At 28.7% G+C, this 19579-nt stretch overlaps 1 protein-coding gene across 2 annotated transcripts in view; it reads right to left on the bottom strand.

The window, feature by feature from the left end:
- Positions 1–19134, bottom strand: part of LOC126835547 (lachesin-like) — a 144271-nt gene extending 125137 nt beyond the window's left edge. For both annotated transcript variants that reach the window (XM_050568212.1, XM_050568214.1), the window contains exon 1: positions 18834–19134. The gene's annotated coding sequence lies outside the window, so the exon portion shown is untranslated. The remainder of the gene's footprint in view (positions 1–18833) is intronic.
- Positions 19135–19579: the final 445 nt, after the last annotated feature.

The following is a 19579-nucleotide window of genomic DNA, read 5'->3' as shown; positions in this document are numbered from 1 at the left end:
GAGCCGTAGCGTTTTTAGTTTTTTGATAATTTAAACACAATTATTTATTCGTAAAGATTAATTTTTTCCTCCTTTTTTTTTATTTGCTTATAAAATATTTATAATTATAGATATCAAAAAACTAAAATGCAACGACAAAGATAAACTCCTCCTCTAAACGTTGTGAAAATTAGGTTAATCTACTGTTAATGTGTGCCCTCACATACTTGCTACACAAAGCAATTTTGATGTGAACAAATTATAATTTATTCTATAGAAATGACTGTGATAATCTGAAAAAAATGGCAGTCAATAAAGAATATTTATAAGTGTATTAATAATTATATACTATAGTTTATATGGACTATAAATTATGATTTTGTGAACAATCGTCTATACATTACTTCTTACACATGGGCGGTGTAGCGAGGACGCCACACCGACCATTTCTAAGGAGTAATGTATAGGCAATTTTTCGAAAAATCTTAATTTAGAGTTTGAACTATAATGTATACTTATTAATACAGTAATGAGGATACTTTGCTGATTGCCATTTTTTTTGCCAGACTATCACAATAATGTCTGTAGGATAAATTGCAATTTTTTTCCCATCAAAACTGCTTTGCGCGGAATAATTTTTCTCAGGCTTCATACATAGTCAGGGAAAAAAATTCATACATATTATTTATGACAACATTATCTGTGTTCCATCATCCGTATTTTTTCGATATACCTAATACAACCAATGCTATATCATTTTTAAAAAAGTCCTTTCTTAATTAATTAATTATTCATTAAATGGTTGAAATGTTAAAAAAAGGGTGATACTAGAACACAGACAACGTTGTTGTCTATATTATGTAAAAATTTTGTTTCTTAGTTTTGATTATATCCTTTGTAAAATTAATCCGCGCAAGGCGGGTTTTTTGTAGAAAATAACGGGTGTGTGACGTCCTCTTAAGAACAGAAATGAATTTTTGTAACAAAAATGTTTATTTAAACACAACAAATAAGCGCCACAATTATACAGATTTTGTTGAGAATTTTTACTTATATATCGTTTATTTACACAACAAATTAAACTTTTCAACGTTTTTTTTTTATTTTTAAGCAAATTACGGTTGTAATACAATGGTACAAAAAATAATTTAAATTGGAAATTGTCACTACTTCCTTTTAGCGTAGCTTCTGGGGAAACAGAGAGTTACAAAGGTTAAGTATACTTTTTTACATTTTAAAATTAAATAATTTAAATAATTATTGTTATAAGTTTTTAAATTATCAGTGTAAATTATAAAATAATAATTCAACTATAAATGACAATACACATTTAGAATAATTTAAGTGTATAAAAATATTTCCAAATTAGATAAAGTAAAACGATTTTTATCTTATGTAACGAATGGAACTCTTAATCTGAATCTTAAGGAACTCTGAGTAAAAGTTGACATATTATACCTATTGATACCCATATCTAATAAGTTTATTTACAATCGAATTTGAAATTTATACTTCACATAATATAAGTCATTATTGCCTACGAAAGTGTGTACGTTATAGATGTCTATTACGGTTTAAAAATTTAACTTGTTCGTAAAAAGTAAACTATTGTATTAAAGTGGTTTAGTTCATAATCAAACTCTTAGTTTGTCTAACATGCAACAGTACTAATATTTTACATGCTCGCCATAGTAAATCTTATTAGGGATATGATCTAGTTTGCACAACTTGAATAACGTATACGTTTGTTCAGTGAACACACAAAATATAACATGTTGTAAAAGCCATCCCGTTTCTTTGACCCATGACACTATTCTATGTATTTTGTAAAACCCGTGAGAATTTAATGTTTACAATTTCTGACGACAACTTGCATTTGCTTATACATGAAATACATAACGCTATATACACTCCGGAAACGTGTACAATACTATGTTTCTACAGTTAAAGTACGCAAATTTATATTTTATTGAGGGATCTGTCGAATGAATGTTGTACAATATATGGTGTATAATGGTGTACTACAACTTTTACTTTGCTTATTCAACCGTCTATTATTGTTATTTTTTCTTTGTAGAAAGGATCAAAAGGTATGCAAATTGTTATTATGTGACACGTGGGTGTATAGTTAAATGTCCACTTACTAACAACAATATGGTTTAATGGTTTTTATGTTTTTTTTTCTTTTTTGCTTTGATCATAAAAATAATGTTCCATACAATAATTGTATTTTATTATTGTAAAATACTATTTACTTCATATAACCTCGAATATTTTACATTTATTTTATAAACAATTTATTGATGAATATAATATTACATGATGCCTTTAAATAGATGTATAATTTGAAATTATATAACATGATGGTTATGGTTAGATGTTCCACAATTATTTCAAAATATTAACTAGAGGTGTACCTGTTGTAATTATTATAATTTTAAAAAAACCAAAATACTTTAAAGCTAATAGCCTTGTGCGTAGCTATGGTAATTGCGGATTAGGCCAGCTAACTCTAGCCTAATGGGATTAGGCGAAGAAAACATTATTGTTTCCAGCGCAGCTTTTCTCAAATCTAGGGGGAAATGAATTGAAGCCAAAAATTACTTTTTGATGTCATTAGCATGCTATTTATTCAAAATAACTAGAAGAAGAACTTTAGATGGAATATTTAATAAAAAAAAAAAAATATATATATATATATATGTTTTATTATAATACCGTCGATGCAAAATTATTGTGAAATAATGTCATGGCATTAGACATAATCAATAAGAAAAATAAATTAATACCAAATGAACGTCAGCCAATATTTACCAGATTAAGTTATACCAAGGAAAAAAATAAATTATTTTTTCTGAGGGTATCTTGTATTATGCTAACACACGCAATAAGCATAAAATATGCAAGTCGAATATTTTTTTTTTATCATTTGGGTCAAATGGATTATTTCGATTTGAATTTCTTAACATGAGAGTTATTCAGTCAGAAAGACGTAGTAAATTGTTTAATTTGTTTTGCTGTATCGTGCGATTATTTCAACATAAGTAGCACAAACAAACCAAAAACGATTACTTGGACGTCAACAAAACCTTTTTTATATTTCCTTAATAAATAATCGAAGCAAACCGTAATGATATTTAGAAATAAAGGTTTATTGACCGGATGAAAATGATATGCTGTCAGAACAATGCTAACTTTTCGATATTCGTATTAGAAATATAAAAAAACTATAAATAATGATAATTCGATAGGGAAAACCTTAACAAAAAGAAAACAAGTGAACGTAAAATATAATAAATGGAATTTTGAGTACGACTACATTGGACATATATATAACATAACTTGTTCTTATTTTTTCTTGGTTGGACATGTGAGCTATAAATATCACGAATTTATACAACTCACAAAACTATTAAAAGATTTTTTTTTTAGCTCACTAGGATAATGTGTATTTAGACAGAAAATTAAGGAGTTACTATATCAATATCTTAGTGTGTATAATTATTATTTTTATGTATTTGGTACATCATAGAAATTACAGAAAAGTTATTAATTTTGTATATACAGATTATATTTTTATCGAATTATAGCTAATAAAGACATATTAAAAAATAGTGTGAATTAATATAGATTTGCTGATGATGCCATGAAGAAAAACAATTACTCAGAGTCGGGGGCTGACCTAAGTAGATTTTTGTGAAATGCTATATTTGTTTAAAATCTGAAAAGTAAATATTATAGTAAGAGTAAATTAGAAAGAGGTTCACATATTTTCTTTTTTAAACTGAGATATTAAAACCACATAATTAAATCAATTCTTGGCTAGGTACTTTCTATTACTTTCAGGATTACTTGAAAGTATGTATTCGATCTACCGAGACTACACAGCAATATTTGAAAACACATTGATGAGCAATTATTTGTTTGTGAAAAATTGACGTTCTAGCATTTCAGGCTTTATTGATGATTTATATTTTTACAGTTGCGCCCAAGGGGGATACTTTTACAAGCGGTGATTGTTCTTATTCTATTGAGATTTTGTTAGTTGTCAATTACAATGATAGAACAATTATTATTACAATGTTAACTAAAAACTAATAAAATAAAAATATGAAGAGTGCGATACAATAGCGGTATAGTTATATTAGAACTTTACAGCCTAGTATATAAGTATATTGAAAATAATGAAAAGAAGACGACAAGAAATAAAAACATCTTAGATAACTAACTTAGTAGACTTTGTAAACTGAACCTACAGAGTGGAAGAAGTGATGAATTAGAAACTATTCCTTTACTTAGAGGGGCATGTCCGTTTGTTGTTTGTACAAGATTTTGTCGAATAGCTGTTGAAGTTTATAAGGTGAAACTTTTAAAATAAATATTATTAACTATTACAAATTTTCAATCATATAATAATCGAACCTATTAAAACAAAAAATACGTATTTCACCTTTTAAACGTTATTAACATTTATTGCACAAATATGTCGTACACGAATCTGTCCATTTTGTCTGAAAATTGTACAATTTTTGTGTTAGGATATTTATTTTGTTTTCCTCGTATACACAAAATCAATTAAGCAAGACGAAGCTATGACTCTCAAGACGTTATGCTATTGAAAAAATCTAGCGGCCTATTTTCAACCATTAGATAAATTTAAAATATAATATATTCATTTTAAATAATTTATATTAAAATTATACTCTTGTGAATATAATTGTATCGCTAACATATAATATCATATTAACTATATAAATATAAAACAAAATATAAATATATTGTTAATCACTAGAGGAAATGTCGGAGCGTTCTGCCGTCCATAACTTGTCTACAAGACGTATAAATGTTTTGATATTAAATGTAAGAGATACATTTTTATAATACATTTGTAAATACTAAAAGATGATAATTATGCTGTACGCAAGAAAAATATAATAATAATATATGAATGTAATTGATTTACGAATTATATATTACGAGAATATATAATAGATTTACAACATTCTCAGTTACAAACGAGGAATAAAAAAAGACTTATAGGAGTTGCCAAGAAAATACCTCGATAACCCACGGTAACAGGGTTGCTTAATACTTTATTATTTTGCAATGTCTGATTTTAGATGTTTGCGTGCGTGTGATGTGTGATGTGTTTGTGTGTACACGCAATGTTCATTCTTATTCTTTTACTACTGCCACAGACTTTCTTTCGTTGGCCAAGTTTAACAATAACTTTTTGTGGTAACAGAAAGTTTTAAGCTTCCGAAAGCTTTCTCCGACTTTATCCGGCTATTATTTCGGCGCATACACAAAACGCTTATGCATTAAACATTTGTACTCGCTGTCTCCACTTTTCACGGCGTAAAATATTATTTTGTACACTTCGTGCACGGTTATAGTGGTTAATGGCGACTTGGGTTTTTACTTGGACGTTTACGTGACTGCACTACGTTCCAAAAACACACCGTCGTTTTCTAATTTCTACCAGGGCGACAGGGCAAAAACAAAACCGCGAAATAAAAGGAACTACTGCAATCGCACACCGTACACAATATAATATAAGTTTTAAAAAATGTATACACACCTATCGTTATACACATACCTATAGGAGGTACACTCATTGGCCGTTAGAAAACGTTACATCGCGTGCCTTTTGTTGGGCTCGAACCGTAGCTATTATAGATTGCGACCACTACAAGTACAATACTCGGATCACAGAAACAAAATAACAACAAGACGTACATAATAAAACACATCAATGTCGTATCGTTGAAGTACATAATTTGTTTTAATTAAATAGTTAAAGTCGTTTGACACGTATGCATGTAAGTACATCGCGTTTTAACATAAAAACCCGAACAAATTAATAGTTCAAAAAATATTGTAAGCAATGTGTGCTTTAGTCTACTAAATAAAATGTTTGCAGCATTAACTCTGATAAAATTTTTGAAAAGTACAAATATTTATTTTGTGTTATATGGGAACTGTATAAAACAATCATATAATTGATCTTACAAAACAAAATGGCATTTTTTTTTTAAATTTGAGTTGCCGTTTTTAAAAAAAAAAAAACGAAATTTAATTTAATCCTGTTTCTACTAACATTGAATTCGTTTTAACCCAATGGCCTTTGCCGCCGAGGGAAATAGAAAAAAAAAGAATTAGTTTCATAGTAAACATTTTAAAAACAAGTTAAAATTTTAAGGATTTTTAACTTCAAGTTAAACTGTACAAGCATCATTTTTTTTACATGCTTTTCTTTAGCACGCTAACACGTACGTACTTACGTTTGTATGGGTATTTTTACCCATACAAACGTATGGGTTTTTATTTTCTTGCAAAATTAATTTAACCCACTTTCCAATGTCGTAGAGAGCTGAAACTTGGCACAGACACTCATCTCAGATGACAATACAATATCCTGTAATCATATTAGGATTCGGACATCCAGGTGGCAAATATCAGGGGTCAAATATGGGGATTATTTCACTAAAATTTCATTTTTTTCTCAAAAATTCTAAACTAAATCTAGTCATTTATTCACCAATTATTAAGTACCTTTAATAGGACTAAAAAGTAAAAAATAAAATAAATAAATAAAAAAAAACTTTTTTAAAAACATGCTTTTCTAAAAAATAGTAAAAAGTGAACTAAAAAGTAAAAAATAATTTTATTACAAGAACAATTTACCAATCAATTGTAGCATATTTTATTTAAAATGTCAATTACTTTGAAAACAACCGAAAATGAACTACAATTTTAAAATAATGTTAAACATATTTAATTTTTGACTAAAAAGAAAAGCGTGGGTCCTATTCAACAAAGTCTAAATTCATTGAGTCAAGTATTATGAAATGTTTGTGTCACACACAAATATTGAACCAAATTTAAATTACAAAAGAACTTTTTATATTGTAAGTTCTTTAACTGTTTTCAAAGTAGATGGCATTTTAAATTAAATGTGCTAAAATTGATTGGTAAATTGTCCTTGTAATAAAATTATTTTTTACTTTATATTTCACTTTTTACTATTTTTTAGAAAAGCATGTTTTTATTTTAAGAATTGATAAGTTTATTAAATAGGATATGATTAAAAGAAATGAATACAAGTAATTTTAAATTAAATACATGTAAAACATATTTGATCAGTCGTGTATATATATATGGTAATTACTTAAATAGAAATTACACTTTTGTACATTGTATAATTGAAAAAAAAAACATTTTTTGATTCATTGCATTTAAATATCAAACTCTAATTTAAAATACTAAAACAGTTGGTATACAAAATAATAGCAGCAAGTACTACACATAAACTGCTATTTATCTCAAAAAATATTATTGTAATAATTATTTCAGTATTATTATAATGGTTTGGGTGTATAGAATAAAAGTGCAAAGTTTAATACTTCTATTAACTACTTCCGTTTTGCAACTTTTATTAGGTACACAGTAAAGTGTGAGCTTTATTGTTTTTTAACAAATCGCTTTGGTCGAACGTCTCATTATTTATTAACTAAGGAATCAGTACTCAATAAAGTCTCTAATGAGATTTTATAATTAAAATCTAAGCATATTACTTTATTGATTTTCCCAAAAAAACGCGCTTCCACTTAAAAAGTCTTTCATTTAATATTATAAAATTATTTTGGGATTATCGTAAAGACGTTTTTGTAAAAGCGTTTTAATTTTTAATAAGCCGTCGATGAGCTCAAATAGTACTGTACGGATTTCCACTAGTTGTGTTTTAATGAGGTTCGTGTATTTGATTCCTTTTTATAAACAACTAACAAAGTAGAATAGAAAGTAATTTTACAAATTTTGTAAATAAATACAATTTTGATGTTATAATAGTGAGTATGGTGGTAGAGCTCAATTATTGTCAATTGTTTAATATGTGCTACAAAACCGTTAACACGTTTTCCTAAAATAACCTATAAGTATGCGCTTTTAATTATATTTTATATCATAGAAGCTCGGAATTTCATTTCGGTTTATTCGAAAAACTTGTTATGTACTAAACGACTGTATGGCATATTAACGGAATTAATGAAAAGTGCTTCACCGCGCAGAACAGAAATGGAATGCCTTATATATAACACACAAAAATGGTTTGAATCATTCGTCCAAAATTCAAAAAGCCTCCACCTATTTGCAAATGATTATTACATGTCATTTTTTTAATAAAAACATAAATATAGAAAATACATGAAATAAAAATATCGACATATTTCATATAATATAAAATGATTGTCACCGCGTATTGGTTCTGTTGTAAGAGTTTTTACATTAAAATGTGCGTTTTTACATGGGGAATCTGGTCTCAGCTAAAATAGTATCACATATTGTGTATACCTATTACAAGTGTTATTAAGAAAATTAAAGATGCGTGAACTATGTGTTGTATAAAGTTTTTATCGGCTGCCCCAACGAAAAGGGTCGTATCTCGTTTTTTGCAACTTTTCAGAATGAACCAAACAAACATTCAAATTTAAATTCTTATTCTGTTTTTAAAATATCAGTTTGAAAATTTGGATACATTTTATAGCATGTATTTCTATAGCTTCCCTTTTATTTAGGACTTCTGACAGTTTTTAATTATTTAACGAAGTTTATGTTATGATTAATATTGAGTGCGTGTTCAGCAATTGGTGACTTAATTTCTTCTTGATTTTTTATATTTCTTAACCGTACACCAATATTTCTTCTAGTTTGTTTTACATAACATTTAGAACAATCTTCACATTTAGTTTGATAGATCCCCGATTTTTCTTATTCACTTATTTTGTCCTTTGTATTTCGTATATTTTGTTTATTTTCATGTCTCAAGGTGCTTGTTGTTTTGATTTTCTTGATCATTTATGTTTTTTTATTAATTGTGAAACTAAGTTTTTATCATAGTCGTTAAATATGGCTATTTCTTTAATAATGTTAGTTTTAATTTTTGAAATCATGGCATACATAGGAATATTTACTAATCGACCTACCATGCTGTTAAAAGCTGCCATTTTGTGCTACCAGGAATTATATTATGAGCTATTTGGAGTATACCTGAAGGTGTGTGATTTTTTCTTATAGATTTAACATCTTATTCTATTATCTACTCTTTTAATTAGTAGATCCAAGAATGGTAGTTTACCATCTTTTTCCATTTTATATGTCAATTTGATTGACGGGTATTGAGAATTTAACTTGTCAATAAAGTTAGACACATCAAAATCTTCAGGTATTATTGCTAGAACATCATCAACATATCTTATCCATTTTTCTGGGAATTCTGTTGTTTTTCGTGTTTATTTCAAATTTACTCATGAATAACTTAGCTATAAAAGGGACAAAGTATTGCCCATTCCTGTTCCTTCAGTTTGTTCAAACAATTTCCCTTAAAATTGGAAAACATTTTGACTCAGCTTCGTTAGATTTACTAATTTTGTTATTTTCCCTTCATCAAATTGTAGTTTGCTTAGATATTCTTTCAAATATTGTAATGTCACTTTTGTGATTGTACTCGGAAAACCCCATAATTATTACACCCATAAAAGTGACATTACAATATTTGACTTAATATTTTGAGAGCGAGTTAAACCTCTGTGTCCCTAGCCTATCTCCTTTCATCTTAATCCCCTGTTTCATTATTGACTTTAAAACAACTATGCGATGAAGCACTAGGCACTAATTATACCCACTAACTTTCTACTAACACAGTCTAGTATAAATACCGACGGCAACTCTAATTAATCTAACTAAATTAAATATAGATATTATTATTTACTCTGTAGTAGTAATTTTTTTTAAATTTAATTAAAAAGCTCCCAAAATGTTAATTGATAACAAATTTACATCTTAGAACGAAGTTCCACGTTGCTTGTTAACTTCCAACTCAATATCAAAAATTGATGTGGATGAATAAAATAATAAAAGTTCAAGTTAGTTAAAAATTTTTAGTCAAGAGTCTTATGGTTATTGCATTTAATGTTCTTTTAAGGAAAGTTTTTAACTCCAGTGACAATATTCATAATAATACCTATAAATAACTAGTAGCATCAACTATTCATCATTTATAAAATCGACGCTTATCAACTTTGCTACAATTTGTCCTTAACAATATTCTCAAACCCTTTAAAAATCAAGTGCGATTTGAAATAATAGACATCGTTGGTCTTATCGTTAAAAGTAATAATTTCCTCCTTTTTATACTTAACGGTTAATATAAACCGTTAATGGAACAGCAAGTGAAACATAAAGAACATACTTGTAAAAAACACTATGGAACTAGGGCAACAAAAGAATAATACAGCCATAATAGCATTTGTTTCGAAATGGAATACAACAAGAATAAATGTAGTGAAGCATAGGATTTATTTTTAAAATGTTTTTGTTCAGTGAATTATTATTGTATTTTTCATTGTTTCGAGTTAAAACTACTAATAGTTAAGAATAACGTGTCAGTCTTAAAATATATTTGCTAATGTTCATTTTTATATTCTAAAATACTAATGAGTTTATTTATGTGTTAAACGGCCATTTGAATGTTTAACACGGTAATAATAATTATAAGATTATATAAAGAAGTATTCATTTTTCAGTTTTCCATTATACACAAGGGAAGGTTACATTCTAGAGAATATACTTTAATAGAGAATATTTTTAATTTTACAAGCAAATTTTCTTATAAAAGTAAATTTTAAACAATGCACAGGCTCTTTTTTAAAATTAATATTTTAACGAACATTAGTAATTATTATCAAAAGTGGCTAGAATGTACTTTAATGTAAGACTGGCCCTTGTGGACAACATCTACATTTACCTTCTTAAGAATTTAAAGTTAAAATATACCCTAATTACAAGTGAAATTATCTAACACTTGATATAAAATGGAGCTATGCAAAGTCAGTTTATAGTTAGCGCAGTGATGATGAGATCTAATAATTGCATGATATTGCACCCATAAGACGTCTATAAAAGTACTTGTGGACTTGTGGAGACATTGAGACGGTTAAGATTCTTAATAACGATAATAATATAAAGGGAAATGAAATTGCTCGATTCTAAAAAGAGAAAATTAAATTGATGTAAGACATGAGTAGCATGACAGGAGAACGGGCGAGTGAAGATATTTTTGCATCGCGTATATTTTACTGGCGGAGAGAGAAGAACATCGAGTAATTCAAGATATCTTAATATTATGTAATGAAATTTGTTCTATTATGAACGCTGTGATGCGCTATATTAATGAAAACACGCATAAATTCACTGGTAATTTGATATTATCGCTATTGAGGCCATTAGCGCCGAAGAATAATAAGGATATGCATCCACCACAGCCACTTACATGGGACTCCTGGTTAGTATCATCGCAGACGGCAGCATCCATCGACGGATTAATGATAATAAAAAAAAAAACCTTAACCGAAACGAGAGTACAAAAATTGTTAACTCCATAAATATCCCCGCCGTCACTGCCACTGAGTTCCATTAATAATAATTGTAGTAATTGATTTATCGTCCATGATGTATATTTTATTATATTATTTGGAAATATTCGCCGTTTCTTTTTTTATATAATATGTGCTACCGTATGCAAATAAAGGAGACTGTTTATGGATAAAGTAGTGAAATAAAAAAATAAAAATATAACAATAAAAATAATACAGAATATATTCTTTAAAATAAAACGATAATGATAATAATACATATATATATATATATATATATATATATATATATGTTTGTGTGTGTGTCTATTTATTTATTTTATGTGTATAATATAAACGTACACTGAGCGTATCGATTATAATTTATTATCAAAGTGGCGTTGAAACTGCCGAAATGGTTTCATTGTTTTATCTCGGGATTAGGGTTATTGTTCTACCGTATATGATGCTTCCCTCGACGTTGGCGGTAGAGGTAATAATGACCGCTCTCCGACAAATTTGAATACCTATTGTCTTAAACGTCTCACTACGCTGGGTGTATCGCGTAGCTACAGTGCTATATTGCTGTGCCACTTTTATCGCCATTGACCGTAACGCTATCTCCTTCGGGTCACACGACACAAGTTTAAATTTCAAGCACACACGGAGGTTTTTTCATATCAAAATATAATATACCCTCGGGTCTAGTCCGAAACGTATACGACTCCAAAATGCGAGCAATATGATAAATATTGAAAACAAGACACCTCCTCGCCACTATTAAAACTTTCAATGAATATGGGTTCTTATATAATATATATATATATTATATAGTAACTAGTAACTAGTTACTAACGGTAATCTTCCATGTCATACATTTCTCTATTGTGCCTCCTCCGTCAAGTATCCGATCCTTTAGTAATAATAGGGCCAACAATTCTTCTAGACATTTTGTTTTCAAACTTCCTTAGCTTTCTATTTGACTGACGAATTAGTTGCCAACTTGTATTCTTATACAAGGGTTACTGGTTAGTCCTGTAATCCCTACAATATTATATAGCCATGATGTAGTACTTCTAACAAGTTTAAGGTTGGAGTAGTTTCATCAATGCTTAGTATGTTTTTATTCGGTTTTATTTATTTGAATGCACATTTCGCGTGTTCGAAAATTCATCTTCTTCGTACTATCCTACACAAGCAGGGTTGACTACATTAATCGTCGATTCCGCCTTAATTCGTCCATTACCTTCTTCTTTGATCTACCTCAACCTTTGTTTTTCTTTAATATGACTTATTTTACTTTTCATATTACTTCATTATTTTTATTTTTTACGACATACATAAGAAAATTTAACTCATCTTTGATATTTTCCTTGTTACAGTCGTATCTCCTAAGCAAACTCGGACATTCCTCTTATACCTAATATTTTATTTATGTCTAAATTTCCAAATTTACAATCAATCAATTTATTTAAAAAAAACAAGCCTAATTTCAAGTGTTTTAAATCATAGAAAAATATCAGCAACCATAACTGGGATTTTCTCCCGGAGGCCAAGGGGCTAAAAACTCTCGCAATGTGTTATTAAACAGTGTGTTCATTAATTGGAATGTAAATAGATTTAACGGTATAATGTGAATATTTATAATATTTCTTAAGAGTCACACTATCTTCCTTACTGACACGATTTAAACTTCTTTTGACGGTTAAATGTTTTATATTTTTTACAAAACTCATTTTTCTTTATTTTAAATATCCGTTGCGGAGATATTTATTTTTGCTATTTAAAAACTGCTTTTAAATCAGTTAATTACTGACCAAAGGGCAAGTCTAAACTCTAATATCTCCGAAACGTATTTACTAAAAATTAGTTTTCAATCAGAAAACATTTTAAGAAAAATGTAATCCTTCAAAGTGTTAAATAATAAATTTTATCTTAAACAAAAGCTTACATAAGAAACTTTCTTTGAAATTTGTTTTCAATTCAATTCACTTTGAGCTGTATACCACTACGTTGAACGTCAAAATAAATCTTACTAACACAATTTAACACTTTAATTGTGTTTAGATCAATTAACTCCTTACAATTTACTCTTAGAATTATGAATTAGAATATTGAATTATGAGGATAACAACTTATTTTTGGCTTACATCATTTTGAATTTACTCTTTTTTGATTTATAATTATTATACTCCTAAAATTGAAGAACGCTGTCTTCAACCAATACTGTTTTTTTTTATTACTCAAAATATTTTCCTAAACAAGTAAAATATTTATTAATAAAAATGATAAGTTATAAACCAACAAGAATAATTAAACAGTAGCAAGTTATAATTTAATAAACTAACATAAAATGGATGACATTTTGTTTTTTCTTAATGTTATTCTTCAAAACAATTATTATATAGTCATTAGAATTTGTTACAAACAGATTAGTTGTTTGACTTTTGCAACATGAATCTTTAAGAATAATTAAAGCGTTTTAAATCAAGGAAGAGTTATAGAAATCGTCAATCACAACAAACTTTTCCAAAAATACACTTTCTAAATATCAGATTTAGATATCAACGTCAAATCATAATTTTGTTAAAAATACAAAGTGCCATTTTGTTTTATAGTAGAAATTGCTTATTTACCTGATTGTTTAATTGCTTTAAAAGTTTGTCCATGCCCTGAATTGAATGGTGTAATATTATTGGTTAATTTCCCAAAGAACGGGTAACACATAGTGTAAGGGATTTATTAATTCGTTTTTGGAAATATCCTCGGCCTCACTTGCTGAGAATGCATCTAGAAGACTCAAAAGAAAATAGCATAGTGATCTTTTACAATATTATTTATAATACATATAATTGTATATAAAATATAAAACGAGAACAACAAATGTTTGGTCAAACATATAACTCGAGAGCGTAAGTTTTACTATCGACAGCAACACAAAACTGATTACATTTTTTTTTTGATATACCTATACTATAATATAATATGGCATTAGACATTTTTAAAATGTAAAACGACAATTTTTTGTAGCAGTAAACATTTTATAATAGTATACTTTAATAGTCTAATTCAGCATGTAAGAAATCAAATGTAACCAACTATATAGTAATACTAGCTCAATTATAATAATATAAAACAGGAAACGGCTACGTTGTTAACGCAAGAAAGTTGTGACATTAACATTTGCCATTGTAAAGTTTTCGGATAATTTTGAAAGCGGTCGTAAATTTCTTGCGATTCGATAAATAGATTACGCAAGCAACATTTGGTATCTGATAAAAACGCACATAAATTCATGTGTGCGAATACGGTTTGCGGCAAGTGGGTGAGACTACAAATTTCGTCAGCAATTTGATAAAGTGCTGGAAAAGTATTAAACGACGATGCGCTGCACGGCGGTATCCGGGTCCCCCACGCTACTTGATTGTTATCTTTTTCCTTTCTGTTTTTTTTTCTTTTGGTTGTTTTACCGTTGTCGTTTTGTTCATTTTCTTTCTCTAGCCATCTTTTTATTTTTTTTTCACACATTTTTATTATTTACACACCCATGTCGTGGGTTACTCGGGCAGCTCCATCATGTTGATACATCGAACCACTTATTCACCCTTTCCCGAGGATGACATCGGCATAAATAAGCCTTTAGGTATACGAGCCGACCATGTAATTGCGTAAAACATCAACATCGAGCTGCCTTAAAAAGATGTTCACGGTTTTTTGCCAGACTTGATAAAATGATTATGCGTAAGGGAGTCGTGAACGTAATTTTTTTATTTCTTTCGCACGCTATAACCATAACAATCACCCTCTTATCCCGTTCAAAACGGTAGGCGGTTTTTTTATTTTCATACAGTAGTAAATAACCAAGTTGCACGAAAAGAGCATTTGAAACAAAGTACTATGCACTTTACGTTAACATTTTAACGCGAATTTACATGTTGCACTGATAAAATCCAACATTGTATTGATTGATTGTTTTATACAGCAATTTAACAGAAGTTATAACAAAAAAAAATATATTTTCTCTGTATTTTCTCAGTTTACTGTTACTGTTTCTCAGTTATTTATTTAATAAACCCATTTAAACGGGTACGTTTAAGGAAATAATATGTCAAAAACCATAAATACATTTAAAATTTTCGTTTTTTTGTTTTATGCAGATAATCTTCAGATTATAACCATTAAATAATTTATTCACGTGATATATCACTTATTAAAGATATTTTATAAGACACAAATTTTAAAAAGTTTATCTTTATTAATCAGAAATTGCACGTGATTAAAACTTGGTTGGTCAAATGTTTAAAAGTTGACACATTTTAAACTTTGCAATAAAAAAAAATATATATATTTACTTTCAACCAACTGACTCACAACAAAACAGCGTGCCTGCCATGAAATTACCATGTCCCGTTTTTTACTCGACTATTTTAGTATTTGAACATCTCACGTTGTCAGTAATTTAAAAGCGTTATATTTAAATTTCAAACACTTTCGTAAGCTTACAATTTTTTACCATTTATGTTGACAGTCATAAATCGTTAAATATATAGTGACTTCTATTACAAGTACTTAAATAACTGACATTATTATGACGTATTATTTGAAAACGGAGTTTTTTTTTTAAACAAGCGCAACTCTACTAAACAAAAATAATTGAACGACATAATGCATTACGTGAGTTCTTCGATGATGGTATAAGTTGGAATCGCGCTTATTGTAGTAAGAGGCAGTTAATTTTCTCCAGTGGCGGCTGTATTCATAAGCTCTCAACACCTTCACGTCATACGCCCACCCAAACATATTATTCATCATTATACTCGTCACCCTTCTATGCGCCATCTTCTTCTGCCTTGCCAATGTAAATTTCGATTTACGCACTCTCTCCCGGGTGTTCAATAAAACATTTTTATTTTAACCTTTCCTTCTCGCCGAACCCAAACTCACGTGTACGACTTAATTCAATTCACGTGTACGGTTTAATCATGGCAACTGGTCGTTTATAATATTATTATTATTATTATTATATTGTAACAAACCCCAAAAGCATGTTAGCATTTCCTCACCCCGTGAAATTGATCTCAGTAACCTGACACCTCTGCTTCTTTGGGGCGTTTCATTTAGATAAAGGCCACACATGGCGCAAAACATATACTTGATAGGTGCTCAAACCGTCATCAACGGCTTAAATAATAAACTTCTAGATGTTATATTCTAGTTTCTATACTATGTTGTAATGTATTACAGTATGATTCTGGGTTAATTCAAACTTCCGAAAGACAAAGTCTTTGTACAAGGAAACAACAAGGTATTTCTGTGGGAGCTAACACCGCAAGTTTACGCTACAATAAAATCACGATGAAATGTATTGTTAAAATCATTGAGGGAACACATTTTTTTTTCTCTAATAAATAGAACGCTTAGAAGTTTGAAAAATGCATCAAGTATTCCATTTGCGGTGCTGTCAATCGATTTCTTCATTTTGTCAGAGTGAAAAAACAGCGAAAAAAAAGTAACCTTAATAGTGGAAAAACGCATTTGGCGTATTCAAAACAAATTTTAAAAGAACAAATGCAATATAGTATAGATACAACAAACTTAATTAAACAAAATACCTTGCATTTATTTTTAGTATAATATAGTTCTTTGTGTTTCATTTTTGTTCGGAAAATGTGATAACATACAAAATATGCAATTAAGTTGTACGTAAAAAAATGCGGTGTTGTGTAAAAAGACATCGGATGACCTTTTTTGTAATTTAATTTAAAGTTTTAACTAGAAATTAAAGCTCTGGTAATTTTTTTTTACTACTTTTTATAATTAATAATTTATTATTATAATTAAATTTCATATGGGCCACTTGCGGTGAGTACACTATGCAACATTTTGTTATTTTATGAAAAGTAATATTTATCATTAGTGAATTTTGGAAACTGTGACTTGTTGTCAAAAGTGGTGTCAGAGTGGACTCGAGATGAACTACAGTTATACTTAATGCGAAGAATGTTAAAAATTAAAAGATTCATTTCGAATTTTTATATTATATAGCTTTAAGTTAGAAAAGCAATAAATTGGTTGATATTTTTAAATATGTTTGAAAGTTTAAAATATTGATCGGTTAATATATTTTTTTAATGAAGATTAATGAAAAATCAAATTCTTCTCAAAAATTCGTGGCAAAAGAGTCGATTTCAATATGATATTTTATTTATTTTTACACGCTAAGATACTAATACAATTTTAAGTTAGTAATAAAGTTGTCTGTTGATTTGAAAGTAGTACTCATAACTTTTAAATCAAAATTTATATAATTATGTCTTAACAGCAGTGGATACACTAGAAGTTTAATAGAAGGTAAGTAGTTGACTTTAAATTTGACTGGTTACAACCGAAAAAAACGTAAAATATACCTTTTTGGCTGCATGGTGGGGATACATGTATAGCGAGTAAGTCTCCAATTCAAATTATTATGACACAATAGGTTCACTTTCAATCAAAGTTGCAGACCTAAAACTGCCCCCAGATAATTAAATAAAAAATCAATTCCTTGTTCTTCTTGAAGAAAGACTTATTATGAATATAAGTAAATAAAAAACCACCCTACGTAATAATGGTAAACTATATCTGACAGTTAAAAAGTTTAATAGCGTCTTAAAACAAAACAACGGCTTAAAAATATATAAAACCCATTATAGTAATATAACTGCTTATACCCCTGTGCCTCGAAGCCATAATAAGTAATAATGTAGCATTATACATTAATATAAATACAAAAATATAGAAACATATACTTATTACGGTTATTTTTTTTTATTAAATAGGTTACTTTATATTTGAAGTGACATGAGATATTTGCAAAAAACCTGACGTTGAAGTTTACTTTAAGTATTATTAAAGTAATGATGAGTTGATGAGTAATATTACTCATCAAAACTATACCTACACAATAAAAACTTTTTAGTATTTATTCATTTATTTTAACTTTGAAGAGTTTAACGTGCGTATATAAAAATATAAGGACCATAGACAATTTCAAGAATTACAATGACAATAAATTATAAATTTGAGTGTAATATAACATAATTACAATTATAATATTTATTTATTTGTATGTCCTCGAAATATTATGATAATGTTAACACTAACATTTAGTGTACCTTTTTAAAAGTAAAATGATACATATTTTAATAAACAATATAAGAAGTGTGTTATAATATTTTATATTTTGTCAAAGAAATCATGTATATTAGGTTTGTATACAAATTGATTAAAAATCTTAACATATTAACACTTGAGCATTTTCTTTTTTTTATTAAAAAACAAATAAAGTTAACTTAAAAAAGTTAGTTAGCACCCGCAATGAAAAACATTTAGCTTTTTTATAAACAAAAGTAATCACACTTGACGGTGGAAATCATTAAGTTAAACGAAAAACATTATACTTGCCTGTGTATCTTTTGCACGTGAAAAGCTTTACTCCTTTGGTAGCGCAATGCGCAATCCGTCGTACATCGCGTACGGGCGCCGAGCCCCAAATGAATAGACGGATTAAGCGTTTTTTTTATTTGGCAAGTCAAAAAATAACCGTTCGCACAATACCAAACACACCTACCGCAGTGCAAACCGATAATCCAAACAGATGCGGCTGATTTAATTCGATTGTTACAGGAATCTTTAGGGTCGCGCACAACACATCGACTGTTCCAGAACAAAAACGGGGATGTGAAACGCGTGGAGAACGGCTAATGTCCCGGGTACGCACTGGCGTCGCCTTTGCGAACGTTCGCTGAAAAAGCCGCTAAAAGCCGGCCAGGCGCTGGTCGTACAGAGTCGGCCGGGCTCGGTTCGGTTAAAAGATGCATAGCTGTTATATAAAGCCCCGGAAGCTCCGTAATTGCGATACCCTAAGCACAGCGAGGTATCTTTTTTTCTTTACCGTAATGTGTACCTTTTATCTGTAAGAGATTTCTTAAATGCATTTATGTTCATATTTTTTTGATCAAATACAATATATAATATGATACTTATAGAATAAAATTCATTTGCCGTGGCATTAATTATTTAGCATTATATTTTGATATTATAGTTTTTGTATATCTGAGAAGATGTTGTTTTTACAATAATGTGTTTTTATTTATTTTTTGTCTATAAACCCATATTATTCTCTGAACTACAAAACCGATTTCTTCATG

This window comes from Adelges cooleyi, unplaced genomic scaffold, assembly GCF_023614345.1.
Source record: "Adelges cooleyi isolate 19-005CV unplaced genomic scaffold, UGA_ACOO_1.1 ACOO_flye_CR_arks_rails_tigmint_CR_PRNA_23, whole genome shotgun sequence".
In the NCBI taxonomy this organism is placed as follows: domain Eukaryota; kingdom Metazoa; phylum Arthropoda; class Insecta; order Hemiptera; family Adelgidae; genus Adelges; species Adelges cooleyi.
This window is presented reverse-complemented; position numbering and strand designations above follow the sequence as displayed.